Source organism: Anguilla anguilla, chromosome 12 (assembly GCF_013347855.1).
Source record: "Anguilla anguilla isolate fAngAng1 chromosome 12, fAngAng1.pri, whole genome shotgun sequence".
In the NCBI taxonomy this organism is placed as follows: Eukaryota; Metazoa; Chordata; class Actinopteri; order Anguilliformes; family Anguillidae; genus Anguilla; species Anguilla anguilla.
Genome location: NC_049212.1, coordinates 18,599,170 through 18,609,374, shown reverse-complemented (window position 1 = coordinate 18,609,374; position 10,205 = coordinate 18,599,170).

Genomic DNA, 10,205 nt, shown 5'->3' with positions numbered 1-10,205 from the left:
GGAGAGGGATCTGAGTTCTCCCACAGAGCAAAAAAGAGGCTTCTTTATGTAGTGCTCAGTCTATCCACTGTACAAAAACAAAATTTAAAAAAGCATGTAATGTAAGTGCCATAATTGTGTAACCCCTGATGTAGCGTAGTTAATGGTTGGGGCCTCAACCCAATGGGAAAGAATTAAACTACCTTGTTTTTTATCTGGAGGTAATTATTTCAGAAGACCCTGGAGTCTGGTACTGACACTCCCTCTCTAATGTGCTCTGAGTGCTGTTTGTCTTCAACACGTTTTTTCCACAGCAGACCCCTCACCTCTCCACTGCTTTCCCTTACAGAATTGCCCCATTAAGTATCTGAGCTAGAGCAGGATGATGCAGTCCAGTTAGTGGAAAAGTAATGTGATAAAAACAAACCTACAGACAAATGAACTATTCAGTTGAGTTTATATACCATAAGCAACATTGCAACAATTAGAGTTGTAATTTGGTATTTCGATGTAAAGTTTGTTGGGTTTACATTGTTTTCAGCTTTGGGGTTACAGGTAGCAGCACGCCAAATATTTTCTAAATTTGTGTTGTCTGGTATCATGTGACCACAAGTCACAAATGGTGGGGAATGTGGGCACTTTGCCCTCTGGTGGAGTGACATTTTTTCAGACCACTTCAAATATCAACAAGCCAGCACTCTCCCAAACCAGCCCTTGGGAGGATGTGGAAGCCTGCATAACATAAAATGCCTATATTCATGCAAAGAAACTCTATGAACTTTTGCCATCAGGAAGCTGTTATAGGCTTCCAAGGACAAAAAATAATATTTATAAGAGTTCTTTTGTCCCAAGAGCTTTTAGGGTCCGAAGTGGGATTTAGGGACCATTAGGGGTACCTGTGCGCTGTTGCTGCAGCTCTGGTAGAGTTTTAGGTTAGTGTTCAAGTAGCAGTATTTTTTATATAATTTATATTACTTATATTTAATATAATTAATAATGATTCTGTTTTAAAATGTTTTAGTCCAGTAAGTTTTTATTCCAAAGGAATGACTTTGTCTAGGACCACATGTCCACCATTTTAGAAATCTCTGTTAAATGCAGGTCTGTCAGATGGTGGACACGGGCCTGGAGTTCACACTTGGTCCCATCTCCTTCAATGGAGATTGTGAAAACATTTTTGACTTTTAACCATTTTAACCATTGTTTTGACTGGATGCTCCAAGCAACGGTCTATCCTCTAAGTGTCTACAAATATTTTTTTATATATTATTATTTGTTTTGCCTTAACATTATGATATGGTGAGGGGACAGTAGTGAATGCCATTCTTCAAAGGTGTCCCAAGACATTGTCCTCCTCTCTGCAGGTGATCTACCTCCTGAATATTCTAGAGCAGAAATGATAAACATTGTGTTAAGCCCTCAGTGATCACAGTTTTATTCATGTACTGTTATTCATGGAATCATTATGATCATAAAAATCAAGGGTGCAACAACAAATAGCATGATCATGCTCTCAGAACTCAGTACATTTATGATGTTACAAAGCACCAAAAACTAACACACACACATACCACCTATGGATTTGCATGGCCACTGAGGAATTTCAACCAGAAATGAGTTTGGCTTTATGACACAAAATACATGATGAGGGTTATATGTTCTAGAGTCAGCCCACAGAGCTGAGCAGAAAGGCCACCCGAGCTCCTGCTTGTGTGGGCATGTCTTCATGTGTGTACAAATACTGTGCACTTGCGTTTAATGAGGAGACTGGAAATGATTCATTAGCTAAATACCTGCATCTCATGTGAGTAATCTCTGTAGGGCAATAGAGTCCCTGCAACTCAGACACTGGGAACCACATGGGGACACAGATAATTGCAACATATATATATATATATATATATATATATATATATATATATATATATGGTTATACCCTCCCCATCCTCCCCAACCCTCTCCAGAAGAAATGAATTAAAAAAATTATATAAGAACATTGAATGTATCAGAATTTTTTTCCCGTCCAAAAAAGAATAGCAATAATATTAATCAACAGTGGTAAACTACAGTCAAATTATAGGGTGATTTTACTACATTTAAAAGAAAATTTTAATCTGCCTCCCATTGTTGTCTAACTATATAGAGAGATATGCCGTGGAACCAATGCAGGAGTGGACTGATAACACTATTCCAGGACTATAAGCCTTATTTTCAAGAACGTTATCCACCAGTGTACTCAAGGGTAACTGCAGAAACTGAGGAAATTTACTTTGTACTTCTCGTAAATTTCAGATGCGATGTGGTATGCGGGCAGGCAGGGTGCAGTGGTTGCTAGCAAAAGTCAATTGATTACGTGTGTAGGAAAGGCCGCGACAGGTCTGAGAGACTGTCAAAATTCTAAGTCCTGCCCTCTAGAGTTTGTGCTGCAAGAAGTAACCAATGAAGCGCTCTTCAATTATTCCCACAGCATCCGCATAATGCAGAAATGTGGACAACTGAGCTTACAGGAAATATTGTTCCCCTCATCTATTTTCCATGCAAAAACAGTGACTACTTCACTCTTAATTTCCACCTGCACCATAAGCAACGGCTTCGATCAGATTATTTTGAATCGTCTTAGGGTGCATCCCATTGCCTGAAAAATGCATCCTTCTTTCCTCCACTACCACCTCATCTCCTCCGTGCCCCGGAAACCGATCTTTGTGTCTGCCCTACCTCCAATGTCCCAATATTGGAGGAGACAGGCAAAGCTGCTTCAAACTCGGGTCCTTGCCTCCTCCCGGTGAAGGATATCCATGTATTCCATCAAAGTGTTTTCCCGTTTTAAGCATCGCCGTGCTCACGCCCACAGAGATTGAAAGACCATTCCACAGAATCTGACACAATCCAAATTTTAGAAAGCGGAGATGGCAGAGAAGTTGAATTCCCCCAGTTATGCTAGATATTTTGCCAAACATGTGTGTGGTCCAGTAGGTATTACATGAAATTTTTTAACAAGCTCTTCGTTAGCTAGCTAGACACTCAACCTTGTTGGACCATTCGTTTTTAAATCTCGAGCTGACTCGCTGGGCTGGACCTGGTAGGACGCATCAGTCTCCTCTCTGCATTCCCTCAAAGTCTTTATTTTTTAGAACCGAAACGAATCCCACAGAATCCTATCCAGGATGTTTACATCCACAGATTAGATTTTCTTCCAAATTCAGCCAAATGAAATTCCAAAAGCTGGCGTAACAGCAAGGTTAGGCTAATGTTAGCTAGCTAGTTAAATCACTGATGTTAGCAATTAGTTAGCTATTAGCTAGCAATTAGCTGGATAACTGAGGTTCTGGTTTGCTGGAATACCATAGGGCAACATTACAAAACCAAAACTTTTACGATTTACAATGTATGCAAATCATCACCGACGATACAACATCCATAAAAATTCTACAAATCGCTATCCCAATACTCTCTCTCGCTAAAGCAATAGCCTACCTAATTTGCCTCTACTACCTAACAAGGAAACTGAATATAGCTATCTTGCTGGACTGCTGAACTCCTGTTCTGAATAGATAGATACTATGTCATCATCAGGAGCAGAATGTGACCTTGTTTATTATGTTGTTTTGACAGAGTAATACCGCTATTTATAGTTTATCAGCCATGTGATGCTAGGTCTTGTGCTACCAAATACTAACATAACTAACTAGATCTTTATAGCTACCTGCACTCATATTATCGATTTCTCAGTGAAAGTAAAGGTTGTGTTACTTAGTGATCCATATTACAGTTAAATCAATATGTACATGCTGTATCATTTACATAGTCATTTGGAGCTACTATTTATACGTGGTGGATCTGTCAGATATCCTACACATGGCACATTATGTGGAGCCCATATTAATTCCTTCATTGTCATCATTCTCACATCCGTGTGTCAGTGCATTTATTTGGAAAATAACCTAAAAGACATTTAAGTATTTCCTGGGGGAACATGCCCCCCGATCCCCCCAGCATTTAAGTCAAGCGTGGTCTGTTTCCTGTAGAAAACAAATACCTGTCTTCAACTGTTCAAGGTCAATAAACACCCTACTGCATTTAATTAAACTATTTAGGCCTTTTACATTCCAGCTCATTGCTCGTACACATGGCCAAACTCTGCCTGTACTATGGCCGTCCTATTTGTTGAACAACCAAACCTCAATGAAATACATTTTTATTTGTATTGTGCATTTTACAGAGACACTGTCACAAAGATGCTTAACTTTTTCACCATGTCTGCATGCTTTATATATTGAGTTGGGGCGACAACTTTTAAATTGAAGCTGTTTGAAGTTCGGGTTAATGAGCAGATGTGCCTTATGAAAGTGGCCACTGAGTGTATATTACTCATTTTAAATGACATTCATGTTATGATATTAGATACAAAACATACTCAGGAAATTTAAAGAAAAGACTACTGTATCCTAAATCATACATGTTTACCATTTATGGTTGGAAACTGTTTATATATAGATGTGACATTAAATGGCTGAAGAGGGTTTTCTGTTTGTCCATCAGACAGCCAGAAAGACAAGATAGGCTGGAGAGATCATCAAGAGACTCCATGCAGTACAGTACCCTCTACTGGCTGCTTTTTGCTATTTAACTTGCTCAAGAAATGCAGGTTGATTTTCTAATTCCACAATAATTTCTGAAAATATGAAAATAATGGATTATTTTTCTAAATATTAAAAAGCTATGGCCGTACCTATTAAGTGAACAGTCGCGTAAAAATGGGGTCATGATTCATATTTACCACTACAGATAATTTTATAATTATTTTATCTTGAGTCATGCATAATTAAAGCAGTCAGAAAGGGAGATTAACTGGCTGTTTTCCACAAATGTTTAAAAACCCATGTGCTTGTACTAAACTCTGTCTTTCTATTTTAAAAAAATGAAAAAGAAAACAACCATGGGAATAGCAGTTTTGAAAGTAACCTTTATCATAAGCATCTGCCAAATGATTGAATTGTAAACTGTAAAGCCCTCTTGTGGTGCAAAACTGAAACAGCATCGATGGCCATGTTTCTCTGAGGACTTCCAGTTTTTGAAACAGTACACTGAATGTCTTTGACTCCATTAAATATTTGCTCAATTTGCTCAACAGTACATTAATATTGTCTGCAGCTTTATCAAATATTGCTCTATTGTAAATATACATTAGACACATTAGTACATTTTCCCACCTAAATTCATATCCCACACATCTGTCTACCCATAATAAAGTCAGAAGTGCTTTTGGAGAAGCTCATCAGTCTCTTTGTACTAACAGAGGACTAAAACTTGCCCTAACAGTTTATCTTTTTATGACAATTTAGAGTGAATACAAGTTCACAGGAGAGGATCTTGCATGTAAAAGGAGTTGGTGTTTGCCCTGGGGTTGAGATTTGTTCACTGAATGTTGCTCATAATCATCTGATTTGCATTGTTTAAAAGTGGTTTGTGTAATCAGTTCATGTCTCCCTGTTGATGAAATAAGACAGGAAAAATGGTCAGGATATTAAAATTATGCCTGCTCAGAACAGCCGTCTGTCAGAAAGCATAAGTGGCATGGGAAGGATAGGAATATCTCTCCTACTTGAGAGCTACTTTTCCTTAATATGATACCTCAGTCATGATTTATGTGTTTTCTATAATTTTGATAGGACAGCAGTGTAGAACCTGTTATAAATCCATAAAATCTATGTCTAGAAATGACATAGTTGTTTTTGAAATGGGAGCTAAGGGACAGAGGTGCTGCAGCCTGCGGCTAAGCTATGTTGTTTTCATTAGTGAATAGCTGTGACTGCCTCACTCCAGGGCCAAGCCCCCGACCCCTACAGATGAGTAGATTAGTTATTATGATGCAACACCACAGTGAAGGTTGCATCTTCTTCACACCCATGGCACAGAAGTCATTAATTAAAACAGAAACAGGTACCTGCCTCCACATGCCAAACTGGCTCCACTACACCTGAGCCCACTCCCCCCAGATCAAAAGTACTTTGGGATTTCTGGGGTGGGACTCTCCACCCCTCCCTCCCATCAGGTCTTTTTACGCTTTACCAGTTTCACAGATCACTGTTAATTAAAATGTCACCTCAGGCAAGTCCATAATAAGACATGTCCCAGTGGTAGTGTAGCTGAGGTCACAAAAAACACCATGGGGATCCTGGGGCATTTATTCTGCCTGACTTGTGACAGCTGTTGTTTCTTAACACGACACTGCTTATTAAAAAAATGCCAGTTTAATCTGTGGGTTAAACACATATTCTGATTTACATTTATTTCATTATTCATCTGACACCAGGGTGACTTGTGGTGCTTAAGCTTCAGTATGAAGACTTGTACAAGGTTCCATGAAGAATTAGACTCATTTATAACATATCTGCATGCATTCACTTAGCTTCATAAATGAGTGCTTCACATGATTTATACTTGCTTACGTGCTATGACGATAAGACAATGACAATGTGTAAGTCAATCTATGCCTTAAGTACAAGTACACAATATGGAATTTGACAATTTAGGAAAACCATGGCATGCATAATATGTTAAAGTGGGGCTGTGTGTAGAATAAATGCTTGAGGAAATTTGTGTTTCATAATGTCTGTCTCCAAATGTTGGTGTAATTTCACGGTGTGTTAAGATAGTAAGCAGTGTGAATGTGTGCTGGCCTTTTCACATTGCAATAGGGTAAATTCACACTAATTGGAACAGAGTAGGATAATTAGGGCAATGGGCTGCTTTCTCACAGACAGCCAGGGTGGGAGTAGGGGTGCAGGGACAGGAGGGTTGGAAGTAGCGAGGAACAGTGTAGCTAGCTGACTGTTGTGCTGAGGGGGGTACAGGCCACAACCTGCTAGAAAGTGGGGGGAGGTAAGCAGGGAAAAGGCATATTTGCAAACACAGCAAAGAGTCAAACCGAGGATAACTCTTCTCCTTGACCAGCAACATACAATTCTATCGCAATGAGTCTATGGCAGGAGGACCCAAATGCAGAGCAAAAAACGCAGGAGACTAAGGTTGGTGCAAAAACTTGAAGACTGCTGGTGAAAGGTGGCAACAAAATAAACAGAAATGGCACACCAGAAACACAAGGAAATGTGGAAAATGATAAACTAGAGAGCATATGGGCAACACACAGGAGACTTGAGAATGAGAGTACTATACAAGAGCCTGGCTAGAACTCTGCTTGAGAAATTATAAAGACAGAGCAGCTGTTCTCTTGCCAAAATGCTGCTTCCCGTGCCACGTGCGCTCGGTGCAGACCATCCCGCAACACTGTGGACTTATCAAAAGGCTGTTTTTGAAGCTGATAATTAAAGGTGTGGTAGGGTTAACATGGAACTTAAATATACAGCAAGAATGCTGGTAACAATGACCTAATGAACAGTCATGTGCAAAACAAAATAAAACCATATTACAATAATGAGGACTAATTACGGGAAACACAAGATGGAAAACAGTAGGGACATGGAGTGGACGACTTCTGGTCGTGAGATAGAACTTTGACAGGATAGGACCAATCCTCTTGGAACGTAAGGAAGGTCCTGGCGTTCCCTTAGGCTGCCCAAGGGAATGTCAAAAAACAGTCCATAAAATGATTTTCAATCCCTGAGTCAATAAAAGCTTAAGTCTCTACTTTACTAGATGACCAAAACACAGAGACTGGCAGGAGCGTGAGCAAAACTGAAATGCTGACAGCACTTGACTGACTCGCTAGCTCCCTCCCTTGTACTAGCAACCTTGTTTGTTTCCTGACAGTTCTGGGCAGGTTTAGCAAAAGTGACATGCTGACTGCATGCTAGATGAAAAGCTTGTCTCAAATGCACCTCTCTCTCTCCTAGTGTGACAACCTAGCCTGACCCAGCTGCATGGCTCCCTTGGGGGGACTGGTATGGGAACTGGGAGAAGGAGCAGCATGAGCAGGATCGGAAGTGGCAGTTGAGTTTGGTTGTGTAATATCCAATGTGTAGGGAGATTGGGAATCAACATCGACACAGGAAAGTATTTCCTTCTCAAGATTGCACAGTAGACCACACCAGGGATCTGACAGACAAAGGGGATATAATAAATGTCACTTTGGCTCAGGCTGTGGGAAAGCTGGACAGATGCAGCTCAAACCCCAATGAGCATTACATTATTACATTACATTACAGGCATTTAGCAGATGCTCTTATTCAGAGCCACTTACACAACTTTTTTACATAGCATTTTACATTGTATCCATTTATACAGCTGGATATATACTGAAGCAATTTCGGTTAAGTACCTTGCTCAAGGGTACAACGGCAGTGTCCTACCCGGGAATCGAACCTGCGACCTTTCGGTTACAAGTCCAGTTCCTTACCCACTGTGCTACACTTCCCCAGACTACCATTGAAGCATTCAGGCAGTGGCAGGTGAGGTTCTTGCAGGTCCAGCTGTTGTTATTATCCGCTGAACAGCCATAGCAAGGGCCTGGAGGCCCTCAGAGATCTTGTGAATGAGCTTGTTATGTCTGCCCAATCTGACACCTTTATTGGCTAAGGCAGAGAAAGTCTGACTGAGCTCTGCTGGGTCCATAGCTCATCTTGGTCTTTCTGTCACAATGAGAGTCTAAGGCAGGTGTACTTAAAAGCAGAGACTCAGGTTGATGCAAAAACTCAAAAGAATTTACTGGTAAGAAAAGTGACGACAAAACAAACAGAAGTAGCACACAAGGAAACGCGGGACGTAATAAACTAGAGAACATACAGGACAAAACACACGAAAATGGGAGTGCTCTATACAGTTCAGGCCAAAAGTTTACATACACCTAGGCTAAAGATATTCAAACTCATGTTACCATACATTTCTTTTGCCAAGTCAATTAGGGCATTTACTTTGTTCACATCAGAGGTCATTTTAAAACAATCGATTAGATACAGATTTATTTCAGCTTTAATTCACATCAGAATTCCAGTGGGTCAAAGGTTTACATACACCAAGTTGACTGTCTCTTTAAACAGTCTGGAAGATTCCAGAGATTGATGTAATTACTTTTTAGAAGCTTCTGATTGGCCAATTGTCTTAATTGGGAGTTAATTGGCACCTGTGGCTGTATTTAAGGGCCAACCTTTAAAGCCACTGCCTTTTTGCCCTTGATAGCATGGGAAAATCCTACCAACTCAGCCAAAACCTCAGAAAGAAAATTGTGGACCTTAACAAGTCTGGTTCCTCCTTAGAAGCAATTTCCAAACAACTGAAGAAACCATGAGCATCTGTACAAACAGTCGTATGCAAATTTAAAATCTTGGGGCCACACAGACACTGTATTGTTCAAGAAGGAGGCTCAAATTAACTCCCAGGGCTGAACAAATTTTGGTCCAAAAGGTTCATCTGAACCCCAAGACAACAACAAAGGAACTTGTGAAGGAGCTGGAAGCATCAGGTACCAAAGTATCTACATCCACCATTAAGAGAATCCTACATTGCCATGGCCTGAAAGGTGGAATGGGCCAAAATTCCAGTATTTGAGAAGCTTGGGGAAGGCTATCCCAAGTGTTTGATTAAAGTTAAGCAATTTAAAGGCGATGCCACCAATAACTAACAAAGTGTATGTAAACGTTTGACCCACTGAAAATCTGATATAGTACATAAAAGCTGAAATAAATCTGTCTCTTAGCTATTATCTTGAAATGACCTCTTATGGAAATGAAATAGATACCCTAATTGATTTAACTCAGGACATGTATGGTAACATGAAATGTGCTGAGTTGTGAAAAATTTCGTTTGAATGTCTTTAGCCTAGGCGTATGTGAACTTATGTCCTCAACTCTAAGAGACTGGAATACTGTGTTATGAAAAATCCAAAGACCAAGCAGAGACTGAGGGTGAACAAGGAACAAGACAGGTGGTAACAATAACCTAGCAAATAGACACATGCAAAATGAGATTAAATAATAATACAATGAGAACTAATGAAGGAACACAAGACTCAAAAGAGTAGGGACATGGAGCGGGGGCTTCTGTTGCTGAGAAGGTGGAATTGTTACACAAATATGACTTTCACAAAGGAGGAGTCAACTTGGAATAATAAATATATTAGACATTGTTTGTCCAGAGTTCTTATTTATTTGCAGTTGCACTTTGTACAAAGCGAATTCCCCAGGCTTAAGTAAGATGAGTGGGAGAGGTCTGGGGCAATGGTTTCAGGCATAAATATGCCCTTTTGCCCACTAACTAATAAGGAGCCAGAC